The sequence below is a fragment of the Pinus tabuliformis genome, chromosome 3_2 (assembly GCF_031772625.1).
Source record: "Pinus tabuliformis cultivar Carrire ecotype Pingquan chromosome 3_2, CPIR1, whole genome shotgun sequence".
Classification (NCBI taxonomy): Eukaryota; Viridiplantae; Streptophyta; class Pinopsida; order Pinales; family Pinaceae; genus Pinus; species Pinus tabuliformis.
In genome coordinates, this window is record NC_142302.1 from 983,956,552 (window position 1) to 983,971,142 (window position 14,591).

The following is a 14,591-nucleotide window of genomic DNA, read 5'->3' on the forward strand; positions in this document are numbered from 1 at the left end:
TTCGCACCTGTGAGAGATAGTTGCCCAGATTAGCGTACCCAATCAAGTGAGGAGAGAGAGATGTGTGAAGATGAGATGGTGATAAAATGACCTGAGGTCTCCTCCTTTTATATGCAACGTTGAGGATGAGCCGGGGGTTTCAATGCCTGTTTTGCTTATTGGCCGACCTTGGCAATTTGTCCATAATATAAATAAATTCATATCTTTATTTGTATATGTCAAAATCGGATGATCTTTAGATCAATCCTATTGAAGTTTCTAAGTCTACCAGTTAGAAACCCTCCATGCACTTCACTGATTTATTCCTACCTACTTGTTCTATTAATTAACAAGTTATTTACCATGTAAACACTGAAAATAAATACAAGTGTATGCTCAACACATTACAGATCATCAACTGAAGGAAACAGAAACAAGCACGCAAATGACACCGTTATTTTTGGACTAAAGTCCCCAGTGCAGCTATCTGAGGGTTTTATTATTAAGCAATTCTTTTCTGAGTACACTAGGTGCCAAACTGGCTAACCCAACAGAGATAAACAACCTAGCAGCAATACCTCTCTTCGGAAACAGATATTCGGAAAGCCTGCTCCACGAAATCCCTCTCCAACACAATCTAAAGCTCAGCGTCAGCCCTGCTGGCCTATACGTCAGCCTACTGAGGCTCTACGCAGCCTCTCTAGCTCTTTGCGTCACTCCTGCAACCCCTGCGTGGATGATGCAGGCCCTTCTGTCTCTGCGCAGTCTCTGCTGCCTCTGCATGGCTCCCTCTGACTCTGTGTCTGCCTCTCTCTGCTCTGCGCTACTCTCTCGGCACTGTCCCTTCCTCTCTGCCTCGTACTCACTACCCCTCGCTGCAACTGATCACTGATTCTATCTCTCTTAGCAAACCCCACTCTAGAGAATGGAATGACTAATCACCCTGGTGTATTCTCCAAGTGGCCCTCAAGCCTCCTCTTATACTTTTCTCGTTGACAAATCAACGATCGAGATTAAGTCCCTAATCAATGGCTAAGATTAGATCTGGCTTGATCCATGTCTTTTGGACCATTCTAACACAGTTTTATATTAATTCACATTAATATTTTGATTTCCCAAAGTTTAGACTTAGGGACTCCATTAAAAATATTAATTATTTTAATATCTCCCTAACTGTTTAGAATCTGCCCAAACCCTTTCTGGGTATTGGAAATCTCATGTGTCCTAATCTCTCCACCAAATTTCGTGGCTAAAGCACAACTGATGCTACCCCAAATCAACAAATCCTACACCTCTTGGAGAGAGGAATCCAAGAAAAATATCAACTGTCATAAATAAGATGACCCATGTGGAGTTTGTCCCTAGTTGCCAATTTTAACACTCCCTCTCAACTAGGGAGAACTCCATCTGCCAGTCGGTACTATCTCTGCCATCATTTTGCTGAACTATGAAGAAGAAGAAGTGATCGAGAATGTATCATACCATTCTCCACTGACCCGAAGTCAGTCCTAGATAAAAGGGAGTGTCTCATACCACTCTTACTGACCCGAAGTCAGTTCCAACCAAAAGAGTGTCTCATACCACTTTTATTGACCCGAAGTTAGTTCCAACCAAAAGAGTGTCTCATAGCACTTTTATTGACCCGAAGTCAGTTCCAATTGGTCCCAGATCAATATTGGTCATCCTAGCATAGGGACTACAGTAGTACACAATGCGTCCATCGGTACTACTATGGTCCCTATCCTCATTTCCCTACTCATTGGCCACATGAGAGGTACTTCCCATGAGTCCCAGACTGCATGGGTAGGATGTCTCAGCAGGAGAAGGATGAACCACTCATCCTGCCTACATGTCGCCAAGGGTATCACAGGGGAAGGCTGAACCACTCACCCTATGGTTGCTCATCGCTCCAAGAAGTACCCCAAGCCCCCTGGAGCTCCCAGAGCTCAATGTCCATATCATACAGGACCCTCAAAAGAGGGTCTCTCCACGACTCCAAGTCATTCTCGGAAGGCTAATAACTTGACCTTCCCCAGGGGCTTTATCAGAATATCGGCAACCTGCTCATCAATCCCAATGTGATGGAGCCTTATTGCTCCTCGTTGTACCATATCCCGGATAAAGTGGTACATGATATCTATGTGCTTGGAGCAATCATGAAATATGGGATTCTCTAGTAATCGGATCCCACTCCGGTTGTCACAGAGGATCACAGTGGTATCCAGCACATGTCCAAACAGCTCACTGAAGAGCTTCCTCAACCAGATAGCTTCACAGGAGGCCATACTAGCAGCTATGTATTTGGCCTCAGCGGTGCTCAAGGCAACCGATTTCTGCTTCCTGCTCATCCAGGATACCGAAGTAGAACCCAATGAAAAACAGCATCCAGAAGTGCTCTTGCGATCCGCCACACTGCCAGCCCAATCAGCATTAGAATAACCATGCAACCTCACATCTCTGGTTGTGTATCTCAGTCCATGAGTGATTGTGCCCCGAAGATATCTTAGAAGATTCTTGGCACCAATCCAACATATATGATGAGGCTCAACCATATATTGGCTCAACGTATTAACTGCAAAACATATGTCTGTACGAGAGTTCACCAAGAACATCATCGCTCCTATGAGTTGACGATACTCAGAACCATTTCCCAATTCTGGTTCGGCAACACTACCACATAACTTCTTGAAGTTAAGTTCCATCGAAGTAGTCACAGGCTTGCAGTCCACCATCCTAAATCTTTCCAATATCTTCACAACATATTTTCCTTAAGATAGGAAAATTTCTCCTGGCAATTGCCAAACCTCCAACCCTAGGAAGTAGTGCATCAATCCTAGGTCCTTCATCTCAAATTCAAAAGCCAACTCCCTCTTACATTTGTGAATGAGAGGATCTGCACCTGTCAGAAAGAGGTCGTCCACATAAAGTACCAGTATGAGAGGTTTATCATTTTCAACTTTAAAGTAAAGGTTCGGATCGGGTTCACTTCTAGTGAATCTCAGCTTCATCAAATAGCTATCAATCCTCTCATACCAAGCCGGGGGTGCTTGCTTCAAGCCATAGAGAGATTTCTTCAACCTACATACATGAGATACCCGGTCATGAACCTCAAACCCCTCGGGTTGTTCCACATAAACTTCCTCTTTAATCGAACCATGCAAGAAAGCGGTCTTGAGATCCATCTGATGTAGGTTCCATCCTTGCGAGGCAGCAAGGGCTATGATCGAGCAGATGGTGGTGTATCGGGCAATAGGTGCAAATATCTCATCGTAATCTACACCTTCCTTTTGAGAGAAGCCTCGAGCAACAAAGCCAGCCTTGAACTTTTTTGCACTTCCATCAGCTCCATGCTTGATTTTGTAGAGCCACTTAGAGGTGACAACCAAGTTGTCCTGGAGTCTAGGGACAACATCCCAGACATCATTCTTCATAATAGACTCGTATTCTCCATTCATAGCATACTTCCATACTTGTTGCTTCACGGCTTCTTCAAATGATGAAGACTCATTTTGAATGATAGTGCTCATGACGGTCAAGTATCCTTGATACCTGTTCGGCTTTTTGCTCTCACGAAAAGTCCCCCTTGGTGCAATATGTCTCTCGGCGTCTTCGAGAGTCTCCCTAAGCCATGAGGGTCTCCTCTTGGAGGAGGGCTCTTGGGGAGGAGGATCAATATGATCCATAGGTTCATCAACATCAGGCATTGTTTCGTCCTCTTTTTCACCATGTTTTCCAGTGTCAACTTCTTTGTCCTTCCTTGGGATATGAAGGTTGTTGATCTTGCTAAGGGCCATATCTTCGTCAAAGGTGGCATCATGACTTATCTCAACTTACCTTTGACCAGCCACATAAATTCTATAGCCCTTAGAATTTTCACTATAGCCCACAAAGATTCCTTTCTTCCCTGATGCACCCAATTTGCTTCTTTTCTCTTTCGGCACTTGAAAATATACGGGACTTCCAAAAATTCTAAAATGAGAGACATCGAGTTTCTTACCAGTGAACATTTCTTCGAGAGTCTTGGAGTCCAATGCTTGTGAAGGCATCAGTTTTGAATATACACAGTGGTATTTGCAGCTTCGGCCCATAAGAAATTCGGAAGCCCTTGATCATGAAGCATGGCACGAACAGCTTCTACAATAATACGATTCATCCTTTCAGCCACACCATTCTATTCGAGAGTGTATGGTGTTCTAGTCTCCCTCTTAATGCCAGCTTCTCTGCAATAATCATGGAATTCATTTGATTCATACTCAATCCCATTATCAGTCGTCAATATCTTAATTCTCTTCTCGGACTGATTTTCGAACATGGCTTTGAAGTGTCGGAACCAGGTGAACACTTCATCCTTCTTTTTCAAGAAGTAGATCCAAGTCTTGCAAGAATAATCATCCGTAAAGGTGAGATAATATAAGTATCCTCCCAAAGAGTGTACAGGCATCATACCAAATATGTCGGAGTGGATCAACTGCAATATATTTGTGGCCTTGCTATTACTTAAGGGGAATGGTCCCTTTGTAAGTTTTCCTTTGGCACATCCCGGACATACACCTTCATGCTCTACTTTGAACTCGGGCATACCTATCACCATCTGTCTCACATTGGGTAGAGCCTTATAATGAAGATGGGCAAACATCCTATGCCATAGTTTAGATTGTAGAGATGTGTCGCAAGACATGGCTCCCAATGGACTTCCTCCAACTTGATACAAAGTGTCAACCCTGAACCCAAGAGTAAAAGCATCTTTAAAATTCATTTTCCAAACATGTACCTTTCCATCGATGAATGCCACCTTGTATCCTTTGTCTTCCATTGCCGAAATGGACACCAGGTTCTTCTTGAGATCAAGTACATATAGAACTTCTTGTAAATGAATAATGTTACCTTGATTCAATTGAAGGGTAACATTCCCTACTCCCTTCACGGGATAGGTGGCATCGTCTCCAAGAATAATCTCCACGTTTGTCTCCTTCTCTATCAGATTAGAGAGAGCTTCCTTGTATCCGGTGACGTGCCTTGAGGCACCACTATTAATTAGCCAATTCCCCAAAGTGTCCGGTGGAGAGGTAGTGGAGAGGGCCGATATAAGACAGTATTCCTTTTGCTTATTGTTAACAACATTTGATTCTTCATACCTGGAGTTCCTTGCTTTCTTAGAGGGTCGATCATTTCCTTAATGTCCCGCAATCCTTTTTTCTTTGCCATTGAACCTGCCATTCCTTTGATTGTTGTTGTTGAAGTTGCCCTTGAAATGATTGTGATCATCATCATGTGATGTGTCCCTTCTATTTGGACACTCCCTTGCATGGTGGCCGAACTTATTGCAAATAAAGCACTTGCCCTTCCTTCCACCCTTAGATCTAGGCTTTCCATTGAAATGACCTTTAGACCTTGTATTATTTCTCCTTTTGGCATGAGCGGAGAAAGCAGTGGAGTTGCTTCTATTAGAAGGCATTTCTTGCTCTACCATTCTTGTTTCTTCTTGAATGCATCTCGACATCAATTCTTCAAACCCTGGAATTCGATCATTATTGAGAATAGTGGTTCTAAATATATACCACTTGGGTGGAAGTCCTCCAAGGGTAGTGATAGTAAGTTCCCTGTCAGGAATAACCTCTCCAACCGAAAGTAGATCATTCTTGATCCCAGTGATCTTTAAGAAGTAGGATTGAATATCCTCATCCTTGCCCTTCTTAATATCCTTCAACTTACTTTTGAGAAATAAAATTTGATTTGCATCACAAACCTTGAACATGCTGCCCAACCTGTCGTAGATCTCCTTGGAGGTGTTCAAATCGGAGATGTAGGCCACCAGACGCTTGTCAATGGAATCTCTGATAATCTTCTTCGATTTGACTTCAACCTTATTGTACTTGTTCTTCGCAGTAGCCGGTGCATTTGAAGGAGGCTCAGTTATTTTACCCTTCACATAATCCAACACTTCTTGTTCTTCCAACGTCAAATCAAGAGACATCTTCCATCCATGATAGTCAGATTTTTCACGGAGCTTGTCTTCAGCCAGGAAGTGGGATGAGGAACACATTGAGCCTTTTGTCCTTGTCCAACTGTCTTTGGTGATTGCTCTTTCGCTCTTGCTTGGGCTTTGTCATCACCTCACCTCTGATACCATATTAATTTTAGGTAACAATGGTATGTTCTATGCTTAAGAGCAATTTACTTCAATTTCTTTATTAACCCAATATCAATATCCAGTTTAGCAATCACATTAGCATGATAGTAAAATGTAGATAGAACATAAACATAAACAGTAGAAGACAAGCCAAGATAAGAGGACACAAGATGTGGCACCAACCAGGGACAAACCCCAATGTGGGGAAACCCTTGATCAATTCTTCTTATATTCTTCAATAGTTCAACAATGAGAGAGATAATACAAAGTACAAATCTGATAATTTATGACAGCAGCAAAAAGCCCTAACTAGAAAAGTCAATGTTGGTCAAACAGGGCAGAATTCTTCCTCTAAACAGCTCGATCAAACCCAGTCAACTTCGGCCTCCAACAGCAAGCCCAATCAGCCCAAAACAGTCTGAAAAAGTCCAATCAAAAGCTGGTCAACAAAAGTCAAACTACGGCCAACCCTAGGGCAGTCAACGCTGGTCAAATGAGAGGTCAAATCACCTTGATTTCAGTGCCCAGATCTACGGCCTGCCAAGGAGAAGATACCTCACCCAATCCGCAGTCAAAAGGAGGTCAACGCAACCCAAAATACCGACTCTGAAATTCAGTCAACATTGGTCAACGCAGTGAAACAAAAAATGTCCTCCGCACATGTGAGAGATAGCTGCCCAAATTAGCGTACCCAATCAAGTGAGGAGAGAGAGATGTGTGAAGATGAGATGATGATAAAATGACTTGAGGTCTCCTCCTTTTATATGCAACATTGAGGATGAGCTGGGGGTTTGAATGCCTGTTTTGCTTGCTAGCCGACCTTGACAATTTGTCCATAATATAAATAAATTAATATCTTTATTTGTACATGTCAGAATCGGATGATCTTTAGCCTAATCCTACACCTCTCAGAGAGAGGAATCCAAGAAAAATATCAGCTGTCATAAATAAGATGACCCATGTGGAGTTTGGCCCTAGTTGCCAATTTTAACATTAAAGCATGGGTTTCATGTTTGGGTCATCATTTTATTAGTCAAAGTCCCCATTGTGGACTCCTAGGATTAATAAAGAGTCATTAGAGTCATTGTATATTTTATGAGACCCTTCTTGGGCTTTAGAACGATGTAAAAAGAGTTATTTTTGAGTCAAAAATGAATTATGTGACCTCCACACCAAGTCGGCCTCAAGGAAGGCAATTCGACCTCATTGGAAGACTATATATACAAGGAAGTTCGACTTCATTTGAGCATCTCACTCTCTCAAGCATAGTTCGATATCTGAAGTTGGAAGCTAGAAGTTGGGAAGAAGTGCGAAGTTGAAGGAAGAGGTTAAAAGGAGTGCGAGTTTGGTCAAGGAGGAAGGGAAGAAGAAAATCGAAGTTTTGATATCTCTCTCTCTCCCCCTCTCTCTCTCTCTCTCGTGTAGGTTGGTTTAGGAGATCGAAGTCTCCTAGTCAAGGTAGAAGTTGTTGCTGATGTTGGAAGCTGCCAAGTCGAAGTTGCTAGGGTCGAAGTGTTGTTGTTGCTAGGTCGAAGGTTGGATCGAAGGAGGAGAGGTTGGCTTGGTGTGGAGGAGCTCTTTGTCTAGGTTGAAGAGTATCAAGGAAAACTATTGAAGAAAGATATCTTTGACTCGGTTTTCCCCTAGATAGGGGTTTTGCCTTGGCAGAGTGCCTACATCTTGTGTCTTGTGTTTTTCGTGATCTTCATACACACATAATTTGGTAATTGCTTGATGAAAGATAATAAAACAAATAAGTAAAAGAAGTCAACATAATTCACAAGTAATTATCAAGAAAGAGAAATCTAACCATAATCCTACTAGTATTGACTTCTCAACATGGTATCAGAGCTAAGGTCAACAAAGATTGAAGATCACCTCGTTGGCTTGAAGGAAATGATTACTCCCTCTATGATAAGAATGGGATTCACTTCTACAGGAAGATGGATCAAGAAGATTGTCTACTACTTATTCAACAAGATCAAGAGTCAAAGGTTCTTAGTTGCACTTACAGAATCACTTAATGATGATAATGCATGGATCATTGACAGTGGAGCATCAAGGCATATGACAGGGGAAAGTAAGCAACTACAAACTCTATCAAAGGAACCATCTTCCCATGCAGTGGAATTGGGAGACAACAAAAGCTATGTTGTTAGAGGCCTGGGATCAACATCTTTGAAGTTGGAGAATGGAGCAAAACTACATCTCAACAACATATTATATGTTCCAGGTTTGAAAAAGAATTTGCTTTCAATTTCTTGCTTAGAAGATAAAGGGGATAGAGTTGCTTTTGTTGATGAAAAGGTCTTGGTCTGGTGAAAGGATTCAAGTATTGATAAAGCTAGGGAAATTGGAGTTCATGAAGGAGGTTTGTATAGAGTCATTACACCACCTCCTCAAGCCCTAGTTCATATGGAAATATCTCCTATTGAGCTATGGCATAGAAGATATGGTCATCTTCACTAGAAGGCCATTCCTACTCTTAAACATCTAGTTAATGGCATCCCCGATATCAAAGAAGATCATGAAGGAGTTTGCAAGGGATGCTCTTTCGGAAAACATACAAGAAAACCATTTTCAAATAGTGAAACAAGGTCTAAAGAAATATTAGACCTCATACATTATGATGTGTGTGGGCCCATGTCTGACAAATCACTTGGAGGTCATCTTTACTATGTAACATTTATTGATGATCACTCTAGAGTCTAGAAAGACATGGCTCTATCTTCTCAAGCAAAGGATGAAGTATTTGAGAAATTCAAGGAGTTTAGATGCAAAATGGAAACCCTAACCAAAAGAAAGATAAAAACTTTGAGATCCGACAATGGTGGGGAATACACTTCTAAAGAATTGATTGCATATTGTAAAGGAGCAGAAATTAAGAGGGAGCTTATTGTTCCCTACTATCCCGAACAAAATGGAGTGCGAAAGAAAAATTATAAGTCCTCATAAAATTCTCAATAACATGACACTCGAGGAAGCATTAACAAGAAAAAAGCCAAGTGTGGACCAACTCTGAATCTTTGGGAGTCCTGCATGTATCCATGTTCCAAAAGACAAACAAAAGAAGTTGGATTCTACAAGCATCAAAGGGACCTTTGTTGGCTATAGTCTCTCCTCAAAGGCATATAGAATCTACATCAAGGAAGGGAGAAGCATTGAAGTAAGCAGGGACGTTATTTTTGACAAGAATCAAGCCTACAAAAGATCGAAGGATATTCCTATTGATTCTAATGACGAAGATCCACCCATATTTGAAGTAGAAGCAGTACAACCCAACAACCCTCCTACAATTCAAGAGGAAGAAGAAGGACCAAGTGAGCCTATTCAACCTGTGGTCATACCAAGCACAAGGAAGAGGCCAAATTGGTTAAAAGCCACTCTTGAAGATGTTGAAGGTCATGGAGCTGTGAAAGGAACCTTTAGGGAAAGCAAAGGCCGAAGAGATATTATGGATATGTTGCATATATGGCAAGCCTAATTGAAGCAAAACCATCTACATTTGAAGAATTTGCTCATCAAGAAGTATGGAAGAAAGCTATGCAAGAAGAATACCAATCCATCATGAAGCGGGGTTTGGGAAATCATTCCTAGACCTAGTGACAAATCGGTTGTCACTTCAAAATGGATTTATAAGATCAAACACGTTGTTGATGGAAGCATAGATAAATACAACGCCAGACTTGTTGCAAGGGCTTTCTCTTAAAAGGAAGGCATAGATTATGAAGAAATTTTTGCACCCACTGCAAGGTATACTACCATTAGATCTTTGGTTTCGTTGGCTTCTACAATGGGATGGAACATCCATCAAATGGACATGAAGACAGCATTTTTGAATGGGACCATCGATGAGGAAGATACATTCAGCAACATGAAGGCTTTGAGGTAAATGGCGGGGACACTCATGTTTGTAGACTCAAGAAGGCCCTGTATGGTTTGAAGCAAGCTCCTAGGGCATGGTATGCAAGAATGGATGCATACCTTCTAAGAATTGGGTTCGTGAAGAGTTCCGCTGAACCTAATCTACTTCAAGGTTGTAAATAATGAGCCAATCATTATTCATCACAAGTGTGGAGAGAAGAATACAAGAATGCAAGAAGATGTTGGCAGCTGAATTTGAGACGAAGGATCTAGCACTGATGCACTATTACCTAGGTCTAGAAGTATGGCAAAATCCTGGGGAGATATGTTGGGGGGCAAGGAAAGTACATCATCAAGTTGTTGCAAAAATTTGCGATGATGGATTCCAAGCCTGTGACTACTCCTATGATCACCAATCTCAAGAAGTTGATGAGCTCCGACTCAAGTCTCGTGGATCCTACCTCCTATCGCCAGTTGGTGGGTTCTCTGATGTATCTGGTAAATACTAGGCTGGATATATGTTTTATTGTGAACATCCTTAATCAGTTTCAGTTGGAGCCTCGTCATGATCACTAGATAGCTGCCAAGCATATATTGAGATATCTTCGTGGTATGATACATCACTGCCCAAAGTACAATAACAAGGAAGTCAAGTTGATTGGCTTCACAAATTCAAATTGGGGTGGCAGTGAGACCGATGGAAGAAGCACTACCGGAGGATGCTTTAGTTTGGGATTTGCCATGATCTCATGGATGAGTAGACAGCAAGATCATGTTGCTATGAGTAGTGTTGAAGCAAAGTACGTGGTTGCATGTAAAGTAGGAAAGGAGGATGTATGGTTAAGGAAGCTTATGACAGATTTGTTCGAGAAGCCTTTGGATCCTACTATGATTAATTGTGAAAATCAAAGTTGTATCAAGATGTCTAGAGATCCCATGTTTCATGCCAGGACAAAGCATATCAACAATAAGTTCCACTACATTAGGAACTTGGTGCAGGATGGGATCGTGAAGCTACAGTATCTCCCAACAGACAATCAAGGGAGACACATTGCCTAGGAGGAAATATGGTTGGCACTATGTGTTGATGTCTAGTTCCCAATGTAGGGAGGGCCACATTAGTCATGGAGCTCTAAACTCGGATACGCACTGAGATTCATGGGTTGATGGTTAGCAAGTAAGCCTGATGGTACCTAGAGACGCTGAAAGCTTTAGTCCATCTTAGTTCCACTTGGATAGATTGCCCTGGTCAGGAATCTAGTTCGTGGCATTGCAATGCCTAAACTAATGGGAGACCTTGGATAGATTGCCCTGGTCAAGAATCTAGTCCATGGCATTGCGGTGCCTAAACTCTTCTTAGTTCATATAGCTTGAGATCTTCCATATAAATACCTCCCTAGTTAAGAGGGAGTGTTGAAAAATGTAGCAAGGTTCGGTCTTCATAAAATATATTCGTTAAAAGAATTTTTATTATTGTCACAATGACTTATTAAAGCATGGGTTTCATGCTTGGGTCATCATTTTATTAGTCAAAGTCCACATTGTTGACTCCTAGGATTAATAAAGAGTCATTAGAGTCATTGTATATTTTATGAGACCCTTCTTGGGCTTTCGAACGATGTAAGAAGAATTATTTTTGAGTCAAAAATGAATTATGTGACCTCCATACCAAGTCGGCCTCAAGGAAGGCAATTCGACCTCATTGGAAGGCTATTTATACAAGGCAGTTCGACTTCATTTAAGCATCTCACTCTCTCAAGCATAGTTCGATATCTGAAGCTAGAAGCTGGAAGTTGGGAAGAAGTGTGAAGTTGAAGGAAGGGGCTAAAAGGAGTGCGAGTTTGGTCAAGGAGGAAGGGAAGAAGAAAATCAAAGTTTTGGTGTCTCTCTCTCTCTCTCATGTGGGCTGGTTTAGGAGATCGAAGTCTCCTAGTCAAGGTCGAAGTTGTTGTTGATGCTGAAAGCTGCCAAGTCGAAGTTGCTAGGGTCGAAGTGTTGTTGCTGCTAGGTCGAAGGTTGGATCGAAGAAGGAGAGGTTGGCTTGGTGTGGAGGAGGTCTTTGTCTAGGTTGAAGAGTCTCAAGGAAAACTATTGAAGGAAGAGATTTTTGACTGGGTTTTCCCCTAGATAGGGGTTTTGCCCTGGCAAAGTGCCTACATCTTGTGTCTTGTGTTTTTGTGATCTTCATGCACACATAATTTGGTAATTGCTTGATGAAAGATAATATAACAAATAAGTAAAAGAAGCCAACATAATTCACAAGTAATTATCAAGAAAGAGACATGTAACCCTAATCCTACTAGTATTGATTTCTCAACAGACAGCAGAGATCAACAGTCTTGCAGGTGTTTCAAGCTTAGTTCTAGCAGAGAAATCAGATTGGTTTCTATTGAGACAAGTTATTTTGTAAGAGATCTATTGGTCAGTTTTTCTATCAATAAAATTCTCAAACAAGCAAAGAGTTTTCCTCATTGGGTTCCCTAGTAAAAAAAATTGTCTTGAATTGTGTGACTGTGTTTTATTCTCTGTTCCCATTCCGCTGCACTCTAGTAGAGAATTTATGTGTCTAAAGAATAGTACTAGGTTCATAATTGTTCATTAAGCAGTAGCAGAAATTCGTGGAAAATCTACACATTCCCTATTTTGATCCCTTGCATCCCCAAAAGTGGACATGTGAAAACACCCCCTTTGGAGTACACAAGTCTAGGGAAAATGGGGACCACATCCCCTACCCTCGAGAACTTGTCCCCATGTAACACTGGTTTTTTTAATATATATGCATTATAATATACAAAAATATATATGCATTATAATATATAATAATATATATTATATATAAAATGCTCCTAGAACAGTTCGCTCCTTGGATGTTTTGGGAATGAATACTCCAAGAGCTCCTACTCCATGCTTCACTCTGGGCTCCAAAAACACTAGTTTAGATAAAAAGTTAGCATAGAGATTTATAAAATCAATGAATTAATTTGTTGTACCCTCGGCCTAACTAGTATACTGGACCTTTAAGAACAAATTTTACGAGCTCATTCTTGTACAGGACAGGCAACTTCCATGTTCTATGATTTCAAATATATTTTGCAAAGTGTCTTGACTCTACTTCTAGAGCAAATAAATAGTTATAGTGATTTTGTTCCTTATTTTATTATTACATTTTCCATCTATAATCATGGTTGACTTGTTCTCTTATTGATTCTTCGATTTATCAGTGGTTTCTATTTCTTGCTTCCATGTCTTCTAAATCTCGTTTTATAGCTCTGCCCAATCTTGTCTAATTTGATCTTCACTGACAACCATGTAAAGATATAAACCGAAGAGGCCTATCCTTTTTGTCTTATCAAGAAACATAAGGGGGAACTTCCTTTGACCTGTTATCCTGAGTTCTTTCTCCCTTTCAGCTGTCGAGCCACTGCATATATTTTCATCTTGCTCTAGCTCTGTAACAATGAGCTGACACACATATGGGTGTCGATGATGGGAGCAATTAGGTCTCCTTTAATTTGTGGGCAGCTTATCTGCTTCCGTTTACCCTTTTCGCTAGCTATGGCTAACTGTTGCTTATTTATATTTAGATTTAGAATTGATCTCTTTTGATAGTATGTGTTATGCACTCCATTTATAGCTCTTAGTGTATGTTGTACTCTAAATTCCCATTGACCTATTTTGGTGATTCCTAGACATGAATATTATTTCAATTCCAATTCCGATTTCCTTAGAGAACACAGAGGTGAGTTAAATGACCGGGAGACAATCTAGAGCATGCCCTGGGTCACCCTGCCCATCCATTGTTATGCACAAGACTGTTACAGAGCCGACAAGCTATAGAGGGAACATGGGTATACACTAAGTGTGTGGTTGAATTTGAACCCTAAAACTCCAATTGAAAATCAAAACACATAAAGGAATTGTCCTAGAACTTCTATGTATATTTAGTCTTCGTATTTCGTTTTTCAGTGAATGAAGAGAAGCCCTAAACACTCTCTTGAGGTTTATAAACGATCATATTTAGGAGTCCCACTGCCGACATTCTGGTCACTGGTGTGCATAGAAACGGCACTCTTTATATCTCTGCAAATACTCCTGTGTCGACTCCACTAATTGAGCTGAAGTTAGTGGATCCAAAACTCCATCAAACCCCTGGTGAAAATCAGTCAGATTTAGTTATGGTCAAAAAGATAGTAGTATTATTACCAGGGTTCAAAGTCTTTCCAATGGCAAAGCCTGTGTTTGGGCATGCGTCAGCTCACAGACCAGTGGCTGGGGACAGATGCAAGTCCCAGGAGTCTTTGGCAGAAAAGATACCACTACTCACAGCTAATTAGCTGAAGGATTCTGGACCGGTTGCACTTTCTCCCGGGTAGGAGTAAGGCACGCTAGACACATCATGATAAGAGGAGGCAAGTTTTAATAATAAGAAAAATAAAATAAAAAAAAGATTTCCTGAGTTTGAGCTTTGCCATTGTTTTGCCGAGTTTGGTGTTGGCCAGAGGATGAGTTTTGCCGAGTTTACGTTCTCATACTTCTTTTAATATATGTTAATGTATTTTTTTTTAAATAGCTGAGTTGACTCTGAACTTTAGATTTGCCAAGTAGAGCGACTTTGCGT

The 14,591-nt window shown here is 41.0% G+C and overlaps 1 protein-coding gene across 2 annotated transcripts in view; it reads right to left on the reverse strand.

The window, feature by feature from the left end:
- The window catches only part of DIS1 (Actin-like ATPase superfamily protein), a 334,160-nt gene that overhangs the window by 318,947 nt on the left and 622 nt on the right, over positions 1 to 14,591 (reverse strand). The window lies entirely within an intron of this gene.